The sequence below is a fragment of the Mus caroli genome, chromosome 2 (assembly GCF_900094665.2).
Source record: "Mus caroli chromosome 2, CAROLI_EIJ_v1.1, whole genome shotgun sequence".
NCBI classification, from domain to species: domain Eukaryota; kingdom Metazoa; phylum Chordata; class Mammalia; order Rodentia; family Muridae; genus Mus; species Mus caroli.
Genome location: NC_034571.1, coordinates 148,553,676 through 148,580,950, shown reverse-complemented (window position 1 = coordinate 148,580,950; position 27,275 = coordinate 148,553,676). Strand labels below are relative to the sequence as shown.

The 27,275-nt window shown below is 50.6% G+C and overlaps 1 protein-coding gene, 1 long non-coding RNA gene and 1 pseudogene across 5 annotated transcripts in view; 2 read left to right on the top strand and 1 right to left on the bottom strand.

The window, feature by feature from the left end:
* Dlgap4 (DLG associated protein 4) overlaps positions 1 to 22,519 on the bottom strand; it is a 150,238-nt gene extending 127,719 nt beyond the window's left edge. For 2 of the 3 annotated variants that reach the window (XM_021181740.2, XM_029472923.1), the window contains exon 1: positions 22,368 to 22,516. The gene's annotated coding sequence lies outside the window, so the exon portion shown is untranslated. Of the gene's footprint in view, positions 1 to 22,367 lie in introns of all 3 variants that reach the window. The other variant, XM_029472925.1, reaches the window with a different exon arrangement.
* LOC110307417 lies at positions 2,434 to 3,181 on the top strand (annotated as a pseudogene).
* LOC115030062 lies at positions 21,710 to 26,959 on the top strand. 2 transcript variants are annotated; one of them, XR_003835653.1, is made up of 4 exons: positions 21,710 to 21,778; positions 23,030 to 23,264; positions 23,643 to 23,750; positions 26,709 to 26,959. It is a non-coding gene; the product is annotated as an uncharacterized LOC115030062 (long non-coding RNA). The 2 variants fall into 2 exon arrangements; XR_003835654.1 differs by lacking the exon at positions 21,710 to 21,778 and adding an exon at positions 22,791 to 22,940.
* Positions 26,960 to 27,275: the final 316 nt, after the last annotated feature.

Sequence of the window (27,275 nt, the reverse complement as noted above, 5' to 3'; positions counted from 1 at the left end):
AAGATGGTTTTCTGTGTGTGGAATATTCACTTAGGGGAAGCATTATAGCACAAAATGCCCAAGTGCATGAAAATAAAACCATTTAAAAATCATCGACTCTAGCTGTCCCCTTCAAAAATTAGGGGGAAAAAAACAAATTAAATTTGAACTAAGTAAAAGAAAGGAAATAACTGACATCAGAATTGTAATCAATAAAAGAGAAAATATAAAAGCGATCGAGAAAAATCAGCAGCAAAAGATGGTCCTTCCCAAAGATCAATAAAATTCATTAAAACATACCCAGACTGATGGGGAAAATTACAAATGAGAAAGAGAAAGAGATTAAACACAAATTGCCAATACCAGGAGTGAGGCAGGCGACATCCTACAAACTCTACAGATATTAAGAGCATAATAAAGCTGAAGGCTTACTGCCGAGTTATAGTGACCGAGAGCATGCTGCTGTCGGTAAGACGATCAATGCAATAAAGCTGAGAGACTAGAAGAAGACAACAAACCTCACATTTATGATTAATCAATTTTCAAAGAAGGTGCCAAGGCCACTCAATGGGAGAGAAGTCTTTTTGCAAACGTACCAACACAGCTTATTATTTACACGCACAACGACGAAGTCGAACCCCTGGTCCACACCATGGACAAAAGAGTAACTCAATCGAACACTCTTGCCTCCTAATGGCTTCTGATAAGTGGTCTTTCACAGTAATAAGGAAAGTGAGGAACACATGTGACATGCAAATCCATCTCTCACTAGCTCTCTGTGGTTTTGACAGAGTCTTGCTCTGGAGTTTTGATTGATTTGAAACTCACTATATAGCCCAAGCTGGCCTCAAACTTACAACGGTCCTCCTGCCTCTGCCTACCCAATGCTTGGATTACAAGCATGCATTATTATTCTCAGCTAATGCAAATTCTCTCGATACACGTTAAATGTGGTAACTCCCCACTCCACCTCCAACTCCCACCGTGCTGCTGCTCCCCACTATAGCAGGGGAGGACACCCTCTATTCAATCCTCAGAACGCACATCGTGGAGGGGAAAGTCAGCTCTCAGAATCTGTCCACTGACCTCCACACATGTGCACATACCCACTGGAAACAAATGTAGGATTCTTTTATTTAACAAGGGCTGGGGAGGTGGGTGACTCCAGACTACAGAGCCATTCAAGCATCTGTGACCCTAGCACTCCTGCAAGTCTCAGCAGGTGAAGACCAGGGAGTCTTGGGAAAGTCACTGGTCCCCACAGGGCAGAGAAGTCCTCTCTCAAGTCAGGGGTAAAATTGAGGACCCACACCTAAGGCAGCCCTCTGACCTCCACATGCCCCTGCATTGCAGGCACACACACACACATCTCACACACACCAAAGATAATGACAGCAAAGTAACATTATAAACAACTCTATACTGATACATTTCAAAAGGAATGAGCAGAATACATTTCTCTTTTTCCCCCTTTTTTATTGTTACTGTTTCTTTGTTTGAGACAGAGTCTCTGCTGGCTGTCCTGGAACTCACTGTGGACCAGGCTGTCCTCAAAGTCACAGAGACTCACCTGCCTCTGACTTCCAAATGCTGGGATTGCAGGCATGAGCCACCCACAGCTGGATACATTTCTTGAAAAATACCACAACCAAAGCTCCTGTAAGCCAATAGACTGAGTAACCCTATATTTGTTAAGGATACAATCATTTGTATATTTAGGGGAAAATTTTGCGGACTGAGTTCATTCTATGGCACACGGGTATTCTGCTGTCTAGAGTCACAGTCATGCATATTTTTAAAGGCCAGGAAGGACATGGAATGCTCACCCATGATCTATGTGTAAGGAGAAAGACACTTGTCCTGACCTGAATGCTGCACAGTGTACACACAGTGAAACTTCACATGATACTTCACACATAGGAACAATCTTAGGGGTCAACTGAAATATTTGAATTTTTAAAATGAGAGAAGTATTGGCGCTAGGAAAAGGCAGTATATAAACAAACAAACCAAAACACAAAAAGCCTTCTCCACAACAAGACTTCATAGCTTGTTCAGTGTCAACTGTTGGGAAAGATACTACTTTTTTCTAAATGATTAAAGAGGAGCTAGAGAAAGGTTCTGTCGTCAGGAGCACTGACTGCTCTCAAAGAGGACCCAGGCTCACTTCCCAGTGCACACACACAACAGCTCACAACTGACTCTAACTTCATCTCTGGGGGACCCAACACCTTGTTTTTTATCTCTATGTGCACTGCTGCACACACATGATGCACAGACATACATGCAGGCAAGAAACACCTATACACATAAACTAAAAATAAATAAATATTTAAAAAAAGATTAAAGAGAAGGCAATACTTTATCTCATCTAATGGTGCCCCAATACTCAAACCGGATAAACCAACACAATCCATGGAAATTAAGATCAACGTCTTCTAGGTTTTTTTTTTAATGTCTGCCGACAGTGACAAGAGAAAGCCGAGAATCTACTTCCCAGCCACTGGCCACCACACACTCATAGAAGTGGACAATGAATGCAGACTCATTTTCTCTGAGAAAGCCACAGAAGTGGCTGCTGGAGCTCTGGGTGAAGAATAGAAGGGTTGTGTGGTTCAGTCAGCACATGGGGTGGGGGAGGGGCAAACAAGAATTTCCCATAAGCAAGGGGTCTTGGCCAACAAGACTATAAGCCTGCTGTTAGGTAAGGGGCATTCTTGTTATAGACCAGAGGAACTGGAGAGAGGAAGTAAGCGCAAGTCTGTTCATAGATGCCGTGTGGAAGCCAATCTGAGTGTTCTCAACTTAGTTATTGTGAAGAAAGGGGAGAAGGACATTAATGGACTGACAGACACTGCTGGGCCTCCGTGGCTAACAGCTAACAGAATCCAGGATCTTTTCAATCTCTCTAAAGAAGATGTGTCTGCTATTACTGTCAGAAAGCCCTTAAAGATGTGAGAAGCCCAGGACTGAAGCACACCAGGCTCAGCATCTCGCTACTCCACATGTCCTGAGGCACCAACGTGAACGTAGCTGAAGAAACAATGCGCACTATGAAAAAAAAAACGAGGAGGCTGCAGAATATGCTAAACTTTTGGCCAAGAGAATGAAGGAAGCTAAAGAAAAGCAACAGGAACAGATTGCCAGGAGACGTAGGCTGTCCTCGCTGAGAGCTTCTACTTCTAAGTCCAGTCGAAAGTAAGTCTTTAAGAGTAACAAATAAATGGTCAGACCTGGAATCTACAAAAATAAAAAAGTAAAAATAGAGCAACATCTTCCATAAGCATGGATGCCAAAGTTCCAAAGTTTCAGCAAACCCAACTCAACTGTTTACCGAAAGAGTAGGATCCTGACCAAAGGAGATTCGTGTGGAGAATGCAGGCTTGATTCCACGCTTGAGGGTCAATCAATGAAAGACATGGTCTGACCCCAAGAGAAAAACCATACGACCATCTCAATTGACATGGAAAATGCCTCCAACAAGCTCCAACATGAACCATGACGAAGAGCATCCTCCCAAACCCAGAAGAGAACAGCTCCACACAGGAAAGAATCTACCAAGCTAGTGTGGGTGCCTTTGCCTGTAACCCCAGCACTCCAGAGGATGAAATGGGAGGGATCAGTAGGAATTTGAGGCTATGCTGGACTACAGAATGAGATCCCATCTCATAAAAACAAAACAACAACAAACATACAAAGTTCTGCTTTATTTATTTATTCATTGAGATAGGGTTTCTCTGCGTAGCCCTGACTGTCTTGGATTCACTCTGTAGACCAGGCTGGGCTTGAACTCATAGAGAACTGCCTGCCTCTCCCTTCCAAGTGAGAGGTATGTACCACAACCACCCAGCTGTTTATTTTTAAAGACAGATCCTTACTATGTAGCCCTGGTTAGAACTCACTTGTAGACCAGGCTGGCCTCAAATTTGCTAGAATGCTGGGAACTATTTATTTCTTAAATTTTGTGTGTACGCACACTTTGCTTGCATGTATGTCTGTTCGCCATGCATGTACCTAGAACCAGAAGCATCCCTGAACAGGACATCAGATCCTCCCTGGAAATGGAGTTATAGACAGCTGTGAGCCACCACATGGGAGCTGGGAACCCAGGTCCTCCACAAGAACACAGGTGTTCCTAACCACTAAACCATCGCTCCAGCCCAGTAATAGAAAACATTTTAAAGAGTATATGTCAAAACTTGGCCACCCTCCTAGTGGATGGTAAAGAGCGGGCTCTTCCTCTAAGACAGGAAACATCTTTCCTGCTCAGAACGCTTTGAAAGGTCTGGCCAGAGCAATCAAGCAAGGAGATGAATGAAAAGACATTCAGAGCTGGAAGACAGAGGTTTGCAAATGACATGTTCACCCTTAGAGGAAGGACTTCACACACACACACACACACACACACACACACACACACACACACAAGCTACCAATTGCCAGTGACCTCATCAGTATAGGAAGACACAAGTGCAGAACTCAAACACTTACTTTGTTGCTATACTGGCTGTGAACTGTCTAAAATAGACAACTCTAACTGCCACCTACCTAGAGTCACATCAAAAATGGAGAGAAGCAGAGCAGACGAATGAGCTGCCAAACAATGGAAAACCAAAATGCATGAACCCTCCCCACTGACTAAGTAAGTGAAATAAATCTGAATAAAATATGTGAGATATTGCTCACTGGTTAAAAATTGCAATTTGGGTTAGACAGATAGGGCAGGAGTTTACAGCAGTAGTGGACTTGGGTTCAGTTCCCAGCACCTGCACGGCAGCCCACAACTGTCCATAAGTCCAGTTCAGGGGTTTCAATTCCCTCTTCTGGTTTCTTTCTGAGGACACCAGGCACACACACAATGCACAGAATAACATGCAGACCAAACATTCATATGCATAAAATAAAAATAAATCTCAAAAAAAAAAATACTCAGAATTGTTTAGATGCTCATCCTCTTCAAATGGATCCGAAGAGTCAAGTCAACCCCAACCATAATCTCAGCAGAGACTTTTGCAGAAACTGAAAAACGAATTCTCAAACTCACAAGTGAATGCAAAAGACACACAAGAGTCAAAGCAACCCTGGCAACGGACAGCGAAGTTGGAGGGCCCGACATCCAAACAGTGCAAGAGCACTGAAGACAAAGGACCGACATCCAAAAACAGTGCAAGAGCACTGAAGACAGAAGACAGACCGACGGGGCAGAAGAGAGGCCAGAGACAGACTCGCATGAATAGTCGTGGTTGTTCTTCTTCAGTCAAGGTCTTATGAAGCCCAGCCTGGCCTCAGACAGCTGAGGGTGAACTTGACCTTTGACTTTTTTCTTCTTGGTTTCTCTTCATCATGACCCTGGCTGTCCTCACTTTGTAGACCAGGCGTGTCTCAAACTCGAGATCTGTCTGCCTCTGCCTCTTGACTGCTGGGGTTAAAGGTGTGTGCCACCACACCCTGCTGACCTTGAACATTTTTTGGAAAAAAAAAAAAAAAAAAAAAGAATGTATTTGTATGTGAGCACATGTGTGCACTTACCTGTGTCAGCCACAAGAGGTCATCAGATCTCCTGGAGCAAGAGTTACAGGCAGTTGTGAGCCAACCTAGGTGTAGCATGCTGGACTTTGGGTTCTCTGCAAGAATAGCAAACTCTCTCAACTGGTAAGCCAGCTCTGGAGCCCAGGACTACCAACTTCTGATCCTCCTGCCTCCACCTCCTGAGTGTTGGGATTAGTCTTGCACAACTATGACTGGTTTATGTAGTCCCTGGAGATCCAACTTAGGGCTTCATGCAGGCTAGGCAAGTCTTCTGCAAACAGAAGGACATTTCCAGCTGTAAACAACTGATTTTTAAATCAGTCCCTGTCTCTTGTCTCTGTCTCTCTCTCTCTTTCCTCCAACCATTTATTTTGTTAGTATTTGTTTTGCTGTGAATTTAACCAAAAGCCTGGTACCTCAACCCTGCCCATCTCAGTTAGATCATCAAACCCTGGGTAACTGACCTTCGACAAAAGAACACAGTGGAGCCAGGAGAATTCACAGAGGATGCAGTGGAACATCTTAAACAGTAACAAGAACCATTTGTTTACCCATCTTATATATGCACACTGTGTACCAGAGTGCACAGGTGGGAGTCAATTCTCTGCTTACACCATGTGCATCCCAGGATTGAGCTCAGGTGATCAGGCTTGGAGGCTCCTCTGCCCTCTGAGCCATCTCACCATCCCCAGGAGACCTTTCAAACACTATACTGAAGGTATATTTCTATGGAACACAAGAAACTTCGATAAACTTACACGTTACACAGAACAGTTAAAATACGGACTGCAGTTAATGAAATCTAGAACTCTAAAACTGGACTGGAGCTCAGCGGTTAAGAGCACTGGCTGTTCTTCCAGAAGACCTGATTGCGGTTCCCAGCACCCACGTGGTGGTCCATAACCATCTTTAACTCAATCCCAGAGGATCTGATGCCCTCTCTGGCCCCTGGGTGTCAGACATACATACAGTGCACAGACATACATGCAGACAAAATACCCATATGCTTAAATGAAACTGATTTAAAATTTAATAAAAGACTCTAAAACATCACAAACACAGCTAGCCAACCAACCAACCAACCAAAAATCCTGTAGAGGACCCCATGATAATCTTGGGTTAGACAAAGATTCTTAGGTGTGACACTTGACACAATTTGTCAGAGAGGATGGATTGGTAAGTTGGGCTCCACAGAAATGAAAACCAACTCCTTGAAGACACTCTACCAGAAATGATCAGCCAGGTCACAAACTGGGAAAAACAGGGTGTTCACATGCCTTTTATAGGACTTGTATCCAGAATATAAAAAAGAGCACTCAGGTCTCCATAAGAAGAAATCAAAGAGAAGAGATTTAAACTGAGAAGACACTTTGTGGATTAAAAAATGTTCCATGCTACTGGTCCTTAAGGAACTGAAAGTTGACGCCGTGGTGAGGCGCTGAGAATTGACGAGGTACTGCACCCACGGAATGGAATGCCTAACGCAAGAAGGCTCAGTACGTCAACCTAACCCAGTGCTGGGGGGGGGGGACTGGAACGAAAATGGCGACCTTACTCTAGAAAAACTTGGTAGTTTCTTAAAAAGCTAAGCACATACCTGACATCTTGTCTAGCCACTTTTCTCAGCATCTTCCTGCGAGAACTGAAGCACAGCTTCACAGGAAGACTTAGATAGAATTGTCCATAAGAAGTTTGAAATCATCTCACACTGGAAACACACTCAGATGTCTATCAATAAGTAACTGATATCACACCCACACAACGGCTACAAAGAAGGACTAGTGGACGCTGCTGCTGCCATGTGAGAAAGTCTCCAGTCAGGAAGGAACCTCAAGAGAAAGTTGGCTGACAGAGAGAGAATAACAGTGTGTCAGTCCACTTCCACAGAAAGTCAGGAAATGCAAACAGATCCTTGCTTGGGGGAGGGGGGAAACAGGTGGGAAAAGATGGGCAAAGGGGGAAGAGGGGGAGGGGAAGATCACACAGGAACAGGCAGACTTTGGTTGTCGGTAGGTGTCTGTGTATGGTTTATTATACATCAATTATACCTCAATATAAACTTTTTTTAAAAAGAGAGATAAATCAAGGCTACACTTAGGAATAAAGATTAAACTGGCATACCTTCATGGGCTCTTTTAATTTAAAGGTTCTAAAATTGTCTCGAAATTTTAAGACTCATCTGTTCACACATCCATAATCATTTATTTCCAGAATGGAGCAAGCCTCATGCCACCGTTCGGAGATAACTATACTGAGAGGCTGACACGCAGCGGAGTGATGCCTTTCTAAATCACGTCTGCTCGGACGTGACGCGCAGAGCCCAGAGCCCACGACTCTGTCGCTTTATCAATCTCCAGGTCTGTTCCCAAACAACAGCTCCTACTCCATCACCAGGATTAAATCGCCTCCCCCTGGAGGTGCTAAAAGCCATGCTTAGTAAGAGGGATGTGTTTCTACAGCAGACAGCAGGAGGGAACAAGAGTGAGAGGAAAGAGAAAAATCTTGGGCAGGTAAGATGGCTCAACAAGTCAAGGTGCTTGCCAGCAAGCCTGACGACATGAGTTCGATTCCCATAGTGGACAGAAAGAATCTTATTTCTGTGATCTCTCCTCTGATCCCCACATGAATGTTGTGGCATGTGCACACACATACAGACACACACAATAAAATCAAATAAATGTAGTGTTTAAATCAATTTAAAAAGAAAAATCTCCACAGGGGTGGGCCCCCGGGAATCTTGTGGCCCAAGTCATACCATGCACTGCTAGTGAGTTTTGGTTATGTCTTTTTCCTTTTTTATTATTTCTAACATCTTATCTGTCTTTAAATAAACAGTGTTTTACATAAGAGCTGAGCAGAAAGCACAGGTTTCACACCCTGGCATCTCTGACAGTCACCCCCACCTCCACCCCGTTCTGACAGTCGCTCCCATTCAGAACACCCTGAGCCAGCACAGTAGCTGTCACAGCTGACCAGCCCACATTCACACACAGTCCTTGGCATTGGCCACGCCCTCTGAGCTGCACATCCCCTGGGTTTTAACACGCGTGTAGCAGCATGGACCCCTCCACTAAAATATCATTCAGAATATAGTCTCGTTGCCCTCACCCCAAAATACCTGAGCATCCGCCCATCCTTCTTCTCCCATCTCCCCATCCCTAGCAACCATAACCACTAAGTTTAGTAATTATTGTGTTACAGGCTATCCCGCCACCCACCCCACACCCCTTTTCCAGTTTGGTAGCTTGGTTTTTTGGTTTTTATTGTTGTTGGTTTTGGGGTGTTTTTTTTTTGGTGTTTTGTTTGTTTTTTAACTACCAAATAATATTCCATTATGTAGACATACCACAGTTTGTTTATCCATTTACCTACTAGAGGGCATTCTTTACAATCATTGCTTTATTATTAATGTTTATTTTATTGTTTTCTTTTAAATTTTTATTCTTTTATCAGTCAGTGCACTGAATTAATTAATTTATTAAAACTTTATTTACTTAGAGGGTGTCTGTGGCTGAGGGAAGAGCCATGGCATTGGTGAGAACATGGGGTTGCTGCTGAAGTCATTTGCAGGCAGGGCGCTATCAGCACATTCTTCGGAAGACTGTGTAGCCAGACCTACCAAAGCTGGGCGTGCTCATCTGCGATGGGGAAGCCCAGCCCTGGCTGGACACTCGCCATAAACAACTCTGCACTTTACTAAAAGGCATTCGGAGGAAAGTTCAAAGTTGTCCACAGTCAGCTCCTGGAGGGAACCCAACAGCCTGTCAACAGCGGTGGACACGACACGGAGACGCCCACTCAGTGTGGTATCTGTTCACTACACAGCAGCGAGGAGACTTCCTGACAGAAGATGAGGAAAGGCAGCCAGACAGAAGGAGCATCTCCCTTGCAAGGTCTAGAGAGAATCCTGGGTGCTTAGAGGGTAGGGCTTCTTCAAGAGCTGGGGATGTGTCTCACTGCATAGGACACTGGGGATCAGTACAGACAAGACACAGACTACCTCAACTCACAGATTCAAGTGAGTCTGACTGGAAAACAGCATCCACATGGGGCCAAAGGCCGGTACAGAAAAACTGAACTAATGTGGCGCCATTTTATATAAAATCATTCGCACGCCTGCACTTCACCCACAAAGAACGCCAATATCACCTGCCATACCATCTGTGAGCACCCGCTGCGAGGCCCAGTGCCACCCCCAAGCACTTCCTCCCTCCATAATGGTCTTCCAAATGGGGACTGCTGGCTGAGATTTCCACACAGAGAGTCAGGGGACTGAGGAAACTTGTCTGAAGCCAGGTAGTAAGTACGGAACCCCCAAGCCCCGAGGACAGTCCCCAAGGCTGCACACCACCACCACACACTTTCCCCCAACACCTACCCAGCCTGACCACCTTCCTCTCTATTTTCTGCCAACAGGGACCCGCCCCCTCGCTTCTATTTGCATACTTGTGGCCCCTTTGTAGGAGTGTTCATCTTGATCCTTTGTGAGTAACTCTTCATCCTTTGGGACTCAGCCCAAGGGTTACCTCCCCTGCCCCACTCCTAGTCAAGCCTCTGTGACCCCAGGCTGAACCCTCAGCTCCAGCTGCCTCCCAACTTGAGCCTCCTCATGACTTTGCTTACTTTTTTGAGTTCCCCAAGGACCAGCCTGGGTCCACGGACCCTGCCCACCACAGAGCCTGGCACAGGATGGGTGACTCAAGAATAAGTATACCTGCCAGGCAGAGTGACATAGAGACATCTAGAAGGTGGTGGGAGGGCAGAGTGGGTACACTATCTCCATCCATCTTCAGCATCTCTCTGGTAGCCGGGTAGGATTCTGAGTCTCAGCTCTTCCCTGTTGTCCCACCCCTCACGCTCTCCACACTACCTTAAGGCCCAGCGGGTGGTATATTAATAACCGGGAGGGAGAAGGTCACCCAGCTCGCAAGCACCGAGCCGTCCTTGACTTGGGCAGGCACAGCTGAAAGGCGCTGAGGAGGGGGAGCACGTGCATGCTATTTCTGATTCCCAGCTGGCTAGCCCGGCCCCGTGCATCTGCTGTGGAAGCCCGGGCAGCCTGGAGAGCAGCCGGGGGAAGCAGTGACCCTCACTCGGCCACGCTTGCACCTGACCTGGTCATAGCCATGCTGGAAACACCCACAGCTCCTCGTGGCCAGGTGAGGTAACCCAGCCCCTCGGCCTAGCATTTGGGGCTCAAAACGATCCAATCTGCCTGCCTTCAAGTTCTCCGCTTCTATAAGCAGCCCTGTCTTCCCTCTACTGTGGGTCTTCACACCTGCTGTCCTCTCAGCCAGGAGGGCTGATGTCTCCCAGTGTTGGCTCACTCAGCTTAACTGCCAGGATTCAGCACAGAATATTGCTTTAGAATTGGTTCAGCTCATCGCCACATCCCGGTGCCCCTTTGTAGGTCTTCCCTCTATGTCAACAGGTGTGCTGGGTTAGAAGTCTGCCAGCCTTCTCCTAACCCAAGATTTGGTCAGCTTGGACGCCTTCACCTTCAGGTCTCTAGCACTGGGTCTACAGTAGCCATGAACCCTCACAAGCAAGAGAGTGCTTGAGTTCTGAGAAGGGGCAGCGGCCCCAGGAGCTCAGAGGTGGCACGCTGGTGGGAAGCAAGTAGTTGGATTTGTGTGTGACCTAAATAGGATGAGTCAGGGTGATGATGCCTCAGGGGACAGGGAGAAAGAAGGAGATGCCCCCTTAGCAGAGGACCCCCCCCAGTCCATCTCACATTGCTATCACTTGTGGTTCCACACACACACACACACACCCCAAGCAGTCAACAGCCTCGCTAACAGCTCAGGAGGGGCTGGGATACTGTACCAGGTGTGGCTGCTCACAGCCCTGCCTCCCCAGTGACAAGCACAGTTGACACAGAATCTGTACAGTGGCCTAAATACATCTGCTCCCCGATGCAGGGTGCCCAGATGGAGTAGGGGACTTCTGACAGATCAGATCTGGGTGCCCAGAGAGATGGACCACCTGCCCACCACTTACACCTGCATCTCCTGGCAGAGGGAAGTGCCCTGGGGCCCAAGGTCAGGGCTGGACCGGACAGAGACCCTCCAAGCAAAGGCTCACAGCCTACCCTCCCGCCCAAGGCTGCCACCCGGAATGTGGGCCATGTAGAAACCAGGCCAGCCAAAAAAAGAGGGTTCCAAGGAGAGAAGGACTCCAGTAGGGCCCCAGAGAGGCATGGGGGCAGGGGTGGGTGAGGTACAGGCATTCTGGTTCCTAGGCTCCCTAGGACTCTGGCGGTTCCAGGAATTCACTTTTACTTCCTGAAGCCCTTACAGAGACCGTACACTGTACCCCCCTCCACCGAGTGCTGCATTTTGTCAGGAATCTTTGGTCTGACCCTGCCTCATTTTCACCATCTCTCTTGGTGCTGGTATTCTACAGTGTGCTTACCCCTTGGTCATCTTTCTCAGGCTGGTCTCTCAGGGAGGTCCAGGTCCTTCTGTAAGAACTGGTGCTTATTAGACATTTCTTGGGTGTCCACTCTGCACCAGGCTCCATCCTAGACACCTCCTTGGTCATCTGAGTCCCCCACCTCATGTCCGAATCAAGCCTTCAAGGTAGGCAGTGCTCCTGATATTTTTCTGAGTACAAAAGGAGAAACTGAGACTAAGATTGTTCCTGTTACCTGATTAAAGTCACTTGGGCTCGCCTAACTAGACTCTCACCCCCCACACCCTCATTATCACCTCACTTCCGTAGGGTCCACAGACTCAAGTGGCTATTTCCCGGAGGCCTCGCCCACAGTTCTTGGGGCTGGGCACCTATCGGCTTTCATTCCTTTTTGCTTTCTCTATTTAAAACAAAACAAACAAACAAACAAACAAACAAACAAAACCCTATTCATGAAAACAGCCAGGCAGAAATGGCCTGCTGTAGACCTACTGAAGGTGCCCACAGTCTCCACAGCAAGCCTCCATGTCCTGATCCACTCTCAGCCTGGGTGGGGCAGTGCTAGGTTCTGAGGCTAGATGAGCTCAGCTCCAGCCATACCAGCATCTGCTAAGTGACCTGCCTTTTCTCTTTGCCCTGTTTCCCTGCCTGGGTGTGTGTGTGTGTGTGTGTGTGTGTGCTGTTCTCCTCTGCCCTGAGTCATTCAAGAGACAATGGCACACTCAGACCCAGGCGCTACCCCCACCTCTTGGCCTGGCCAAGTTGGTCTCCACTAGAGTCCCTCAGATGGCTCCTGGAGATGTCCTGGGTAGGAGGACACCTGTGTAACTTAGCTTTCAGCCACCAGCTGCAAAATCTTGTTCCATAGCTATAGATAGCAAATGAAGAAAAGAATATATGGATGGATGGATGGATGGATGGATGGATGGATGGATGGATGGATAGATGGATGGATGGATGGATGGATGGATGGATGGATGGATGGATGGATGGGGAATCAGCTCCCCAAGGGGGCACTGGATCCTGGGCCTAGGAGAAGACAGGTCCTACTTCCAGGACCCCTGTTCCACCACAGGAATACTGTTGCCCACTTCATTGCTCCTGAGTTGATCCTTGTAATGGTGGACAGACAGATACACAGACAGATCTGATCCTCAGAGACTACTGTGAACCAGCACCAAGCTACAGGTGCCCTGTGTCCATCTTCAAATGGTCCTCACTGTCACCCTTTAGGGCTGAAGTTGAATGCCCACCTGGCCTATAACCATTCTTGGCGCAATCCTGGCTGTAAGTGGGACTCTGCCTCAGAGAGCATATCGCAGCTACAGGAACAGACAGGCCACACACAGGGCTCAAAGGACAGGAACAAGAAATGAGGCCTGGTGTAGAAGCACAACCCTGTAATCCCGGATACAGGAGGCAAGAGGACCTCGGGCTCCAAGCCAACCTGAGTTAAAGAGCAAGTTCGAGGCCAGGCTGGACTACATGACAAGACACTAACTCAAGGAATCAAGAAAAAGAAGAGAAAGGGGAGAAGATATGTATTTTGCGCCTGGAAAAAGACCTTGAGACTCTGGCTGGCTTCTCCTAGATTGGAAAGAAAACTGACCTCTAGGCCAGCTTGACAGAGACCAGCCCACTGTGACAGATGAGGAATTGGTCTTCAGAAAGGATGCTGTCCCCAAGGCAGAAAGAAGAACACACAGGGTTACACAGGACACACTGGCACGGACAGCTGTGTGGTACCGGCCTCATTGTGCTGTACTCCCAAATGCAGCCACCCTCCACCTCTCCCCTGCAGCTACAGCAACATGCACTGCTAGGCTCCACAGTGCCCGGGCACCACTCCTGACTGGGTGTCTGCTGGTGCTGAGACTGCTGCCATCAGACTGGAAGGGCTCCTGCATGCCCAAAGACCCCCCCCAATAGTCTCCACCTCTGTGGGGTGCAGGGACACATGAGGACTGACAGGGTACAGACTAAAGGGACAGTAGAGGCAGGCACGGGGAGACCTGCCCTTTTGTGGAGCTGCAGGAGAATAGTGGCTGCAAGAGCCAGGTGACAGAGCATGCCAACTGTCATATTGAGGGCTGTGGGCCCACCGTGGTGGAAGCAACTGAGTGTGGTCTCCCATCAAACACATTACCTGAGCGTAAGGTATGGAAGCAGACCCAATGAAAGTCTCTACAGAGCATTTTGACCGCCGTGGGCTGCGGGAGGAGCCCAGGTTCCTCTTTGAACCCCAGGCCTGCCATTAGGGATCCAGAGAGAAGCTGTCTCTCTGTCAACCTTTGGGAATAGCTTTACCATTTATCAAGCCCAGCGTTGGAAATGCTTCCTGGAAACTTTGGGTCCCCCGTGGGTCCTGGTGACAGCTCTCAGGCTGCCCACGGCTTGTGCCCCTTCCCTGGCCAGTATCGGCAGAGGGAGTGCAGACTGGGTCAGCAGAGGTTGGCCAGCGTTGGTCTTGGCCCCAGCAGGTGGGCAGGCAGCCAACATTCCATGCCAGTGCCGGGAAACCTGGCAGTTGCTGGCCAGGGGAGCACTGTGGGTCCGCCCAGCCCAGGAGTCATCTGTGGCTCCCTGGTTCCTTTCATTGAGAAGCATGTACCTGGGAGAGGCTGGGAGTCGGGAGGGACCTGTTATACCCCAGATGCACACAGAAGCTGGAGAGAGTCCCTGCGGCACCTTAAAAGACCCACTCAAATGTCCTGGAGCAGACACAGAGGTGGACAAGGGCTCCGCCAGGGACAGCCATGGTAGACTATACCAGTTCACATCCCCCCAAGCTCCCTAGTCCTACCTAGCTGGCTTCACTTCTCTGTACCTCTCTTCTTCACATGCCTGCAGTCTTCTGTAGCCAGTAAGAACACGTGGCCAGCCTGACTCTAACTCATACCAAGTCCCTACTTGCTCTCTCTAGCCTGTCACCTTGGATTCCACGCTGCCCCTACCTCAGGGCTCTGGAGCAGCCTTCCCAGCCTCAGGTACTTCCTGGGGACAGTCCACCCTGATGCCCAGCATTAACCATGGTGTTCTGCGCGGCAGCTAGCCTGTCACTGCCTTCAGTTTACATTCACCTGGAAGGTTATGTAATGACTGCAGGCCTCCCAAGAGGATCATGGCTCCACGGGGCAGGGCCCAGCCACTTGTTCGCTGTGTATGCCCAGCACGGAGCAGGCACTTGACATGTGTTTTTTCTGAATGAATACTCAGGAATGGGAAAGGGAAGTAGGGAAGGTAAGCCCCAAGGGATGACAATGTCTACATATCTCTTTCCCCGTGTCAGAATGATTCAACAATACACAAAAGGCCTGGCCAGAGTCCGGGTGGAGTGTCTCTCATACACACCAGACACACATACCTCCCCCACATGCTGGCACACTTTCTCCCAAGGTCACAGATACCTATGGCCTACATATACCATGCAGATACCTCCACACACACCGTGCATACCCCACACCACATAGGTCTCCACTCCCCCACCCCCGACACCATATACACATACTACATGTCTCCTCCCACTTCACACACACACACACACACACACCACATAAACAAATACACTTTCCAACATACCACACAGATACACACCACATACACAGATCACACCCATCTCCCCATACGCCACACACATACATGCCATCCATCCGTACTACATTCACCTCCTCACATATCTTACGCATGACACATATACCTCTTCACACACACACACCCATACATACATACCATCACATGCCACAGACACATACATTCAAACACATCACACATATCTCTCCATGCATCACACAGCATACATGTCCCACACATACCTCTACTATACCCCCCACACACAAACACACATGCAGGTACGCACTACACATACAAGCACACTGTATACATGACATCTAACAGGGGCAGCCAGGGCAACTGTAGCTCCCCATCAAACTGCACTCTCTCAGAGTGCCTGAGGGCCAGCTGAATCCCACATACAGTCAAAAATAGTCCAGGTCCAGGACTGAACAGGGCCTCTGGAACCACCCAGAGCTGCCTGCCCCCGCCATTCCCACACAGTCCCTGGGAGATCTCACACGAGCCCAGTCCTCTAGGAATCCCTCACAGCCTTCAAGTGGCAAGTCCCTGAGAAAGCAAGGTGTGACATGCTGACACCTCCTAACTTGTGACCACAGCAGGGCTTCGTGGGGCCTGGAGATAGGTACACTCCAGAAACTGAGACCAGAGAATACACAGAAGCTCGGTCACCAGTGGCCTCTGGCTGGGGCCCTGGCTTCCTGCCAAGACTGACGGGTGCACGTGCCTGGATTCAAATCCTACCCCATCACCTGCTGGCTCAATGCCCCTCCCCTCAAGCCCCAGTTTCCTCGGTCACAAATAGGTATGGGCACAGCACCCCACACCCTCATTGTGGATTTTACACATAGAAAACACTGGTGGCAGAGGGCCTGGAAGCCATTCTCTACCCAAGGCAGGTTGCATCCAGACAAATGGCCTCCAGAGGGGTCAATACAACGCTGCAGAACCCAGAACCCAGAGCCCAGGCCCCCGCACAATTCATGCTACTGAGCAAAAGAGGACACTGGAGCCTGGGGACCAACAAGGCTGTGGTGCTCAGAGCCTCCAGAGAGCTCTAGCTTCCAGATCTAGCAGAGCTAAGGATGCTGGGCTTGGCAACAGCTGGGGGAGGCAGGCAGGCAGCTGGGGTGCCCGGGGGGTGGGAAGAAACTTTCCCTGTTTTGAGCACACCTGATCCCCGTTTCCAAGCTGAGCTCCGCAGTCTGGCCACGTCACTATCCCGGCACCCAGTCAGCCTGCAGTAGATGGGAGTAAAAGCTTTCTCCCCTCTGGCAGGGGTTTGGGGACAGAGGGTAGTGGAGAAGACAGGCAATTGTCTGGGCAAGAACACAACACCAGACTCCTGAGATCTCCTGGAGGGAAGTCCAGCTCAGTTCACCCTGGCAGTTCCAGAGAGCTGAACTGGCAGAGACTCGGACGGCGCCCCCACCCCACAAAAGCAATGGAAACCATGGAGCTCAGAGAGGCGCAGGCACTAAGGCAAGAACCACAGCAACAGAGCATCAAGCAGTCCATCACCTTTCCTACACTCCCTCGAACACACAGCACACACTCCGGACAGATGTCAAGACCTACCAGGGGCCTGTCACTACAGAGACAAATGCCTAAGCCCAGAAGCCAATGGCTCAATACCCCAAGACCAGAACTTGGGGTATATGATGTCCCGGTGCCTCCCAGTCAGGATGGTTTCCTAATCCTGCAATGCTGGGTACACAGTAAGCACTCAATTATGCACCAGCGGGTCTTGCTCCATGCACATGCTAGGGTTTCAATCCCAGTTCTGTATCATCAGATGCACTCTGACCCCTGTAGAGCACCAAATGTCCCTCTGACCATGTGCGATGCCATTCCTGGAGATGGGTCCCTAGGGGTTTGCTGCTCTGTTTCAGAGGGAGGGAGCTTGCTTCTTAACCCAAAGATCCTGGGAACCAAGTACCTTGTTTGCTCCCCAGAGTGGGCTGGCAGTGGTGGTCACTTCTTACCACCTATATAACCTCACATCTATAGGACGTTTTAAGGGCAGGTCACAGCCTCCGTTAGTAACCACCATGTAACAGGTGGGTGGGAGTGGGGGCTACACAGGAAGGGACAGCAAAGCTCAGACCAGGCCTATCACAGGGTTGAGACACTTGAATTCCAGGGATGCCTTAGGCTGTTTACTTCTACCAAGTGGGGACCCATCGCCAGTGGATACAGTCAGGTTCCCCGAAGCCAGGAATGAGCCTACTGCAGTTGATTCCATAAACTTCATACCCATCACATGCTGGTGAACAAGTGGGAACACTTCAGGATCCCCAGAGGATGGGGCTAACGTGAGACTCTAAACTCTCGCTAACTTAGATCCAAATCCTGGTACCAGGATTTCGACATCTATGTGGCCTTGGTCCAATTACTTAAAAGTTCTCTGTGTCCAATGTTCTTATCTGTAAAATGGGGCCAATAAAAATGGGGTGTAGTAGAGGCTGAAGCAGATATAGGAGGCTTGGAGTCAGTATTACTAAGTAGCAGACCCTGAACCACACACTCAGTTCTGGGAGATGGTCAATGATGCTTTATCAAGCAGAGAGTTGATTTTTGTTGTTGTTGTTGTTTTTTAACTGTCAGTTGCTGATAACGGCTGTTATTATTATTATTATCATCATTGTCAACATTAGCAGGAATCCCCAAGCCTGGTTTTGCAACCAGCCCTAGTGAGGGGTGTAGCAAAATTCTCCAAACAAAATGTGCTTCCATTCATTTTGGGCTTTTGAAAAGGCCACGTCAGAAGGCTCGGTGGGGAGGAGGCGGCATTGCGAAACCCAGCAGAGAAGGATCCAGGCTGCTTCTCACTCAGGAAGTGATGTGCCATCTACTCCAGAGAGGCCCTGGCACAATGGCTATCCCTAGGGCCCAGCGACTGGGGTTGCCGGCCCACTCTCCAGCCTCTGAGTGACCCTGGGCAGCAACTGCACCTCAGTTTCCCCACCAGGCAGGCACATTAAGGCATTTCCTCGTCATTCCTGCCAAGGGGAGGGCTAGAAAGTGTGGAAATTGAATGTGACCTGCAAACTGCAGGGTGCTGAGCGTCTTGGCCTGAGGTTGTTGCCAGGGGACTACTGAGTAGGTGGATACAGAGAATCAACAACTGCTCCCCAGACCACATATACAAAACAGGTAGTCATGTGCAGCTAAGAGCCCAACAAAAGAGTCCAGTGGACTGAGCGAGCATACATTTGTCTCTGTGTCCCCACCATAGGAAGCCCTGCAGGGGATTAGCCATTTCCTTAATGTGCCCAGTCAGAGTTCAGTTAAGAGTGATGTCACGAGCTGGGTGTGGTGGCGCACGCCTTTAATCCCAGCACTCGGGAGGCAGAGGCAGGCGGATTTCTGAGTTCGAGGCCAGCCTGGTCTACAAAGTGAGTTCCAGGACAGCCAGGGCTATACAGAGAAACCCTGTCTCGAAAAAAACCAAAAAAAAAAAAAAAAAGAGGGATGAATCTACCTGAGCCAGTCCACTTCACCTCTCTAATGGCAGGATCACCCATCAGGAGAAACTGCTGGCCCCTCTCAGTCCGTGGACCACAACCCTGGACCTGTACACACACAGTCCTTCAAACCTACTAGAGCAGACCAAGCCTGATCCTGCACCCCAAAGTGCACACAGAAGCAGCTCATCTTCACGACCAGTGTCCCTGAGGACCACTCAGGAGGCCACCTCTCTGATTAGGATGCAGGCTGCCTTCCTGGCTTTATGAATGCCAGTGGGGTCCTTGGCCGGCAGTGTCCTGCTCCTTCATGCTCAATTCACTCACATCTCTGAGGCCCCCCCCAAGCCCAGAGCAGCACATGTTCTTGGGGACAGGTTTCCAGCACCCAGCAGCATGGGGCCCCAGAACAGGAAGAGCAGCAGTTCACATACCAGATCTCCTCTGATTTGATTCTCTGTCTCCCCCCTCCCTCCAGCACTAAGCACTGAGTGGAGCAGGAAACACTAGTGGCCCAAAGAAAGAATGGCAGGCAAGAAACTAGTAGCTAGCAGACTCCCCACTCCCATAAATGCAACAAGAGGTAGCTAGGTAGGCAACTGATGTGAACCCACAAAGTGATGCAGAAACAGGTACCAAACCACAGGGCCACAGGAATGCCCAAAGATGCTGGACCTACCCACGGACACACTGGGATTTTAGAGGCCACAGACCTATAACTTCCACAAGTCTGCCAAGTGCCTCTGGGTGTACAGAGCCAGCTGGAGCCAGAGGAACCCATAAGGACAGTCATGTGGGCAACTGGACCTGACCAAGTATCCTCTGTGCCCATCCTCCAGCCCTCCACTTGGAATGCCCCAGTTCACACTCACCCATTCATTCAAACCATAAATAAATAAATAAATAAATAAATAAATAAATAAATAAATAATAAACAAGACCAAGTTCCCTCCGCCAGTCACACCCCGTCCTCAGCACAGGGAGGCTAACGGGAAGGTGTGTTGCTGCCCCTCCCACGTCAGTCACAGCACAGAGGTCTTGGGGCTGTGGAGATGTTGACAGGAACACAGTGGCCTGGGCACTGAGGAGGCTTTTTTTCAAAGGCAATGTTCAGGATGAGGCCAGGCTGATGAGTTAAGTAGGTGATGTGGGTGGGAACTTGGGGGAGGGGGGTCTGGGCAGAGGACCCAGTATGCTCAAAGACCCTGAGGCTAAATGCAACCTGAACACAGTCCAGGAACTGAAAGCAGGCCAGGGAGACCAGAGCCAAAGTGAGAGAAGATGGGGAGCAAGATGCAGCTGAGAGGTAGCTGCTGTGGGGAGGGGGCTGGGCTTCAGGCTGGGAACTATGGACCAACAATATGCTTTCCAAAAACAGAAAATCAGAATTCAGATTTTATTCATTCCCATTTCGGAATATTTAAATGAAAATATACTAAAGTCCACTGGAGTTCGAGAACGCTATTTTTAAAATTTATTTTATTTTATTTTTCAAGTCAATGAGTACTCATCAATTACAGCTGTAGGGGAGGAGCGAGACCCTGCTCTCTGCTGGGTAAAGGGCAGCGGACAACATCCCTCAGTGTGTAGGTACGCTGGCATTTATGAAGCCAGATGCCTGTGAGCCACAAAATCCTAACAAGATGCCAGTGGGTGCCCCGATACACTAGATACGTCACTGAGTCCTCTGAAAGCTCCCAAGTACACGTTCCACCCTCAGCCCCTGAGTGCTGCGCAGCCTTCCTTCAAAACAGCAAGTTCGGCTGCCAAGCAGCCTTGCGCCGGCCCGGGGCACAGCCCTCAAACCTGCAGCTCATCTCTGGCTGACACCAGCAGGATGCTCCTGGGTACCGGGTTCTGTAAGTCAGTCATCAGGCCCTGCCTACCCCACACTTTCTCTTGACTCGGGGCCCTGCCCACCTACCTCTCCAGTGCCCAGCCCAGCTCCACCTGGCCTAAATGGACGAGGGCTTCGCGGACACCACTCACAGGCACACCGGGCATTGCCCAGCTTCCGGAGAACCCACACACTCTATCCCACCCCTACCCCAATACAGACGCAGGCACACACGCCTGCCCCACGTGCACAGACAGCATCGTCAGAAGCTACTGGGAACATACTCGGAGCTTTTTGAGCAGTCGCTGAAGCCCAGCTGAGGGGGAGGATGGCCCCCCAACAGTGGCTTCTAACACCCGAGCCTCGGCTATCAGCCTGGAAGCCAGCTCTGCGGCCCCACCCAGTCCCGCTGTCCTTAACAGTCTGGCTCAGGCCCCTCGGACCACCCTTGGCCCAGGCAGCCCACAGTTTTCTATACCAGAGGAAGGGGAGAGAGGTAGCCACCTGAGGGAAGAATTCCACAGACTCCTCCAACAGGCATTCTGACATGGTCCTGTCCAGTCTGGTGAAGCCACAGAGGCAGAGGGACCGGACCCTCCCCCATCGCACAGGAGGTGCCAAGAGTAGAGGCGGGGCAGTCCAGCCTCCTTAGGGCTGGGGACTGCAGCCCCCTCCCCCTCTGCAATTTCCACTTCCAAGCAGGTGGAGGTGCTGGGACATCCCCCCCCCATCAGCACAGTCCTCCAAGCGTAAGGTTCCCCATCCTCTGGGTATCTCCGCCACAACTGGCCTTCACCCACCCACCTACCCACCACCCTTCCCCCATTTCATTTTCCCCCACAACATCAACAGTCGGTGACAGCCCTCTCCGCAACACAGGCAGCATAGAAGAACGCGAGAAAGGAGATGGATGAAGGGCTGGATGGGGAATCCGACAAGGCAAGCTCTGCCCAAGGAGGCCCAGGGACCATCACTTGCCCAGGTAGCACATGTCCCCTCCCAGCAGGCCCTGCACATCTGGACCCAGCTGGCCTCCGCAGCCACCTGGTCTATCCTCCACCCGCTCTGTACGCGAACCCCCGTTCCCGCGGGGCGCCGCACGTGGGGGCCTCCCGTGGCCATGTGAGCGGCCCCCCCACAGCCCAGGTGCCAGGGTCGCTCGGCCCCTCCTGGGCAGACGAGCGCGCCGGGGGCGATGCGGCGCGGGGTCGCCCGCCCCCTCCCCGGATGCCCGGTCCCGGGGAGATCCCGGGAAGGGAGTACGAGCGTGCGGCAGGCTGAAGGCAAGGGAGCCCCGGCCGCCCGGACACGCGGCTGGGAGGGGGCTGCCGCTACCCGCCGCCTGCGGATGGAGGGCCGGGAACCGCTCCTGCGCCCCGGCCGGGGAAGGGCCGACAGCATCGGAGGGGCCGGCCCGCGTCGGGCCCCAGGCCCCGGCGCCACCGCCCGTCAGAGGATCCGGGAGACCCCGTCGCTGAGCGCATCTGTCCCGGGGTCTGCCGGCGGCCGGGGGCTGCCTGGGATCTAGCCTCGGAGGAGGGTCTTGACGCGTGCCACCCCCGCGCGCTCACCTGCGCCCTGCGCTCGACCGCCTCGGTCCACTCGGCCTCTGCGCTGCGCCCGCTCCGCTCGCTCGCTCGTTCCGCTCGCTCTAAGCTTCGCTCGCCTAGGCCCCGGCCCCGGCCCCGGCCCGCGGGCGCCCCATGCCTCTCCTCCGGCCGGCGCGGCGCCCCAGATGCGGCTGCGGGAGGAGGAGCCGCGCGGCCCCGGCTCCCCGAGAGCGGCGGGGAGGGGGCGGGGGGCGGGGAGACGCGCGCGGGGGAGGGGGCCGCGCGGCTGCGCCCAAAACCAGGCGCGGATCAGTCCGGGGGCCCGGGGCTGCGGGGGACCGCGGGGGCCGCTCGGGGCCCGGCGCGCCACCCCCGCCGCCCGCCCGGGGAAGGGAAGGGGAGGGGAGGGGCACCGCGGCTGCGGACGCTGGGTGTGTAGCGGAAAGAGCGCTTGGGAATCTGCGACCGATCGTCCAGAGAGGGCAGACTACCAGAGCGAGGTTACACAGCGCTGGCCGCGGTGGCGCGCGAACTTGGAAACCTGGGTTGTTGAGTGGGTCGGCAGGAAGGTGTTTTGGCTGCGTTCACTGTGGGGTAGGAAAACTGAGGCACGGGAAAGATGCGGCTCGTCTGAGTCTCGCTGCGGGAGACAGGCTTCTTCTCACCCCTCTTTCTCCCGTTAGGGTTCTTGCCTCTAGGATCGGGTGCCCCCTCCCGGTGACCCGCTTCCTGGAGAACCCTTGTTTTGGGCAGCAGTACCTGGCTGGCTATCGCATCTCTGGAATTCGTGGCCGGGCACCTGTCCTCCCTCTGACTGGGGCTCTGTCCGTGCTTCTCCCTAAGCCCGTTTTTCTACCCGCACAATCGGGACCACATAGCATCTACCTCCTTAAGAAAACGAAGAGATAAAGAGTAGAGGTAAGCTCTCCGTGCTGGATCATGGCATTCAATAGGTGTCAAATGGATGTGCCTCCTCCCCTGGCTCCCACACAGCTGTCCCTGGAGAATACTAGGTGTGCAACCGAGGCTCCTCCAGGCCTCTTTCTTCTCTTCCACTGCCTGCCCACCCTCCTCACATCTCTACCCCACTATTCTAGTCCTAGCCTCTCCTCTTGCCTGAGCCTGCAATGCCCTCCCACCATCTCTCAGTGACAAACTCCTACTCATCCCTCAAGACCCAGAGCAATTTCATGTACCAGCTTCTCACACTACTGGCCCACCCATGCCTCCCTTCAAAAACAAAAAAACAAAAAACAAAACAAAAAACAAAACCAACCAACTTTCCCTTTCTCCCAGGGTTTGTGCTGCTTGGACTCCCACCAACTACAGCTACTGGCCCAGAGGAGATCCGCCATGACCCATGCTGCAGGAATTGGCTTCCTGGCTAAGATAGGCAGAGGAAAGGTCAGTTTGGAGTCCTAGAGAAGGAGGGTGAAGGGCAGGAGAGGAGGGACTGTAGGTTCAGGCAGCTGTCACTGGAGAGGAACAAGATCCCTTCCCTTGGGTAGCTAAGAAGACCTCCATGGATTCGGAAGCCTCTGGCAGGGCTGGACAGTGGCCTTGTACTGTGTAGCTGGCTAAAATGAGCAGGTGTCAGCCGGCCTCAGAAAAGGGTTTCAGGGCCTTGTTCACGGAGGCTTTACAGCAGCCCTGACTATAAATGAAAAGCTGATCACAGTCTAAACAGCCGTTTGTCTGGAGCCCGGTAAAACAGTGACCACAGAAGGCTGTCTCCATGCCACGAGCCTCAAACATCTGTTAGGACGGGTCACAGAGCCACACTTGGCTCGTGAGGACTCAGAGATGGATTTCATGACTTGTGAGCTTCACCTGAATTCAATATGATCTTTAAAATAATAATAACATTAACAACAATAATAATAATAATACCTAATTGGATTTTTAAAAAAGCAAGTTGCAGCTGGAAGAGTCGGACACATAGTTGGAAAACAGGCAACATAAGGCTATGTATTATTTGGGGACACTGGCATATGTAATATAAGAATACACACAGGAGTGATAAGTAGCAGATTTTGACAAGTAGTGGCCCCGAGGACAGGTGATGGGAGTGTGATAGAGGCTTCAGTGTCCCTGAAACAGTGTGCAGTCTCAAGTGTCTGTTGTGCTGTTATCTAGACATTTGTAAACCAGATACATTTATATTGTGATAATACTTCTTGTTACAAGGCAGGCAGTGTCGGAGTGGATGTGATGATACTGGTTCTCAAGCAGGGTTGTGGCGTGGACAGTGACTGGGAGAGATAGGAAAGGCCAGAGAGGCTGCTGGGCTGTGCAGGGGAGAGGTGGGAAGGGGGAGACTGGAAAGAGGAGAGAGACTGAGAGAAAGAAACCACAGGCATGCTTGCAGAGGTAGGGGTCACAAGCCCACATGGCCACAGACAGGGCCTGTACAGGGTGTGAGTGCAAGTTACAGGGGTCTGCTACCCTCTGCACTAGCAAACTGTCACCCTAGGAAAGACGTCCCCATGAGGCCATGTCTTCTGGTTTTGCTGAGAGAAACTAGCAATTCAGACATTTTAATTCATCTTTAGTTAATATACAAAATAATGGGCTTATGATGACATTAAACACTATCTCTCTGTACCTCCCCTCCTCCACCCCTCCCCTTGCCAGCCTCCTACTTCCTCTCCTTTCTGCTTTCATGTCACATACATATAATGTGCATATATTTAAATGTAGATTCTGCGTATTTGAGAAAACACACACTGTTTGTCTCCCTGAGGCTGCTCTATTTTCTTACCACGGTAATCCCCGGGTCCATCCATTTCCCTGCAAAGAACATGATTTCACTGTCCTTGTGACTGAATGAAACTCTACTGTGTATATGCCACCATCACACACACACACACATATATATATATATATATATATATGTATATATATATATATATATACATACATACATATATACATTATATATGCATACATACACACACATAATTTAGACTGTTTGAAAATGTAAACATTTCCTTTAAATAATAAAAAGTGAATTAGAAATATTTACTACTGTGGGATTGAGCCATGCAGGACTCTCCAAGTTCCTTGGTTTAGGCGGGGCTCCCAGGCAGGAAATGAAGGGACAATGACACCGAATTTTCCTTTCTGTGAGGTTAAAGAGCAGAAGTCTAGGCAGGCTTTCTGAAGGAGGTGACAAGGAGTGACACAGGGAGATGCCTCCAGCTGAGAAAACAGAAAACACAAAGGCAGTGTTGGGCTAGGTGAGAGAAAGCATCAGGAGGTTCACAAAGGGTAAACACGTGGCAGACATGATGCCTGTGCTTCTTAGCTATTGGGGTCGTGAATCAAGGACGTGACCAGATGTCACTGTATGCCCACAGACCGGCAAAAATAACTAGGACAATCACAAAAGTTAGCAAAGATGAAGCTCAGAGGCAGCCGTGACATCCTATTGGAAGGAGGGGGAGCTAGACCACCCACGGGATCCACCAATCTCACTGCTGCCCCGCACACAGCATCCCTTCAGTTCCCAAGCAGGACCCTGGAGTCTGAATGCCTACCAAGTTCCTAAGAAAGCTACCCTGTAGGTCCCCACGCTACATTGAGCAGAGGTGGGAGATGCCCAGGAAGGTGCACAGAGACCTTTTGCAATGCAGAAGACCTGAAGGCAGTCCAATTAGCAACCGCAGGGAGGGTAAATCAATGAATGAATGAACAGTGATATAGACGCCACAGCCATAGAACAACGGGATCAGGATCACACCCGACATAAACAGATTCCAATCAAGAGTCTCACTGGACAAAAGCCCTCACAAGGTGGTAGCCGTGAGCATACAGTAACAAGCAGGAGCAAAGGCATGTCATCTTGATACTCATACACACAGTGAGACTGAGAATGAGGTGGACCAGGGAGAAGCTCATTTAATACGGTATGTTCATTCTAAATCCATGTCCGTACCAATGCTGAAGGGCACCGTGGAGGCAGGGTTGTTAGCTCCGAGTGTCTGAGATACAAAAAAAAAAATGGTTGGGGGAGAGGGCTGGGGAAGCCCAGTTGGTAAAGTGCCTGCTGTCTGAGCATCAAGATGTCAGCTCAGGTCTCCAGAATCCATGTAAAAAGTGGGAGAGGGGAGCAAGGATGGGGGATCCCAGAAGCTCGTTGGCTGGCCAGCCTAGCCAAGGTGATGAGCTTTAGGTCCAGGGAGAGACCTTGTCTCAAGAAAGGAACATGGAGACTGACTAAGGAAAGACCTCTGGCCAGACACACATTCATAGGCGCATGTACTAGCACCCACATGTGCATGCGCACTCCACACACAAACCACATATCTCCTGTCTCTCTCTTTCCCTCCCTCCTGCCCTCCTCCCCCCTCAATACAACAGCAGCAATAACAACAACAACAACAGGACCCCAGGGAGAACGCTCAGATGAAGAGCTTGCCACGTGAATTGAGGACTGGAGTTCTGATGCCCAGAACTTATGCAAACCAGGTGAGGTGCTGTGAGTCTGTAATCCTGGCACTCCACAGCCAGATGGGAGGTGGAGACAGGGGGCTTAGGCACCAGCTAGTCCTTCAATCGCAGACGGTGACGACGAGAGAGCCCGTCTCAAGCAAGCAGACGCTGAGGGCAAATACGTCGAATTTATAATTAAAACACTTAAAATGGAAATTCATTTATATAATAAATGACTAAGTTTAAATCTGATATTTATTTGTGTATGTGTGCATGCGTGCGTGTGTATCCAAGAAGCTAGAAGAGGGTGTTCCGTGCCCTGGAGCTGAAGTCACAGGTTCTAAGCTACCCAGCATGGATGCTAGGAACTGAACTCTAGTCTTCTGGAAGAGTCACAAGGGCTTGCAATCATCACTCTAGACTCAGAATGTATTATCGAGAGAGACAGAGCGGGGGCTGGAGAGATGGCTTGGGTTCAAGTCTCAGCCTCAACAT